Source organism: Eurypyga helias, unplaced genomic scaffold, assembly GCF_000690775.1.
Source record: "Eurypyga helias isolate BGI_N326 unplaced genomic scaffold, ASM69077v1 scaffold7969, whole genome shotgun sequence".
Lineage (NCBI taxonomy): Eukaryota > Metazoa > Chordata > Aves > Eurypygiformes > Eurypygidae > Eurypyga > Eurypyga helias.
Window position 1 is genome coordinate 66,629 of NW_010272661.1, and position 241 is coordinate 66,869.

The window sequence follows — 241 nt, forward strand, 5'->3', positions numbered from 1 at the left end:
TGGCCCCCCCGGGCCAAGCAGCCAGCCCTCACCGCGCTGACGTGCGCGCCCGCGGAACACCCGCATGCCGGCCCCTCACTGCCGCTGCCCGCGGCGGGAGAAGAGGGGACATGGCGGAAAAAAATTAAATAGATAAGGAAAGATTTACGGTCCTGCGGGTGACCGCGGGTCCCAGGGGCGCGCCTGTCCAACCCGCGCACGCAGCCCGACGCGGTTTCCCAAACACGCAGCCGCTCCCCGG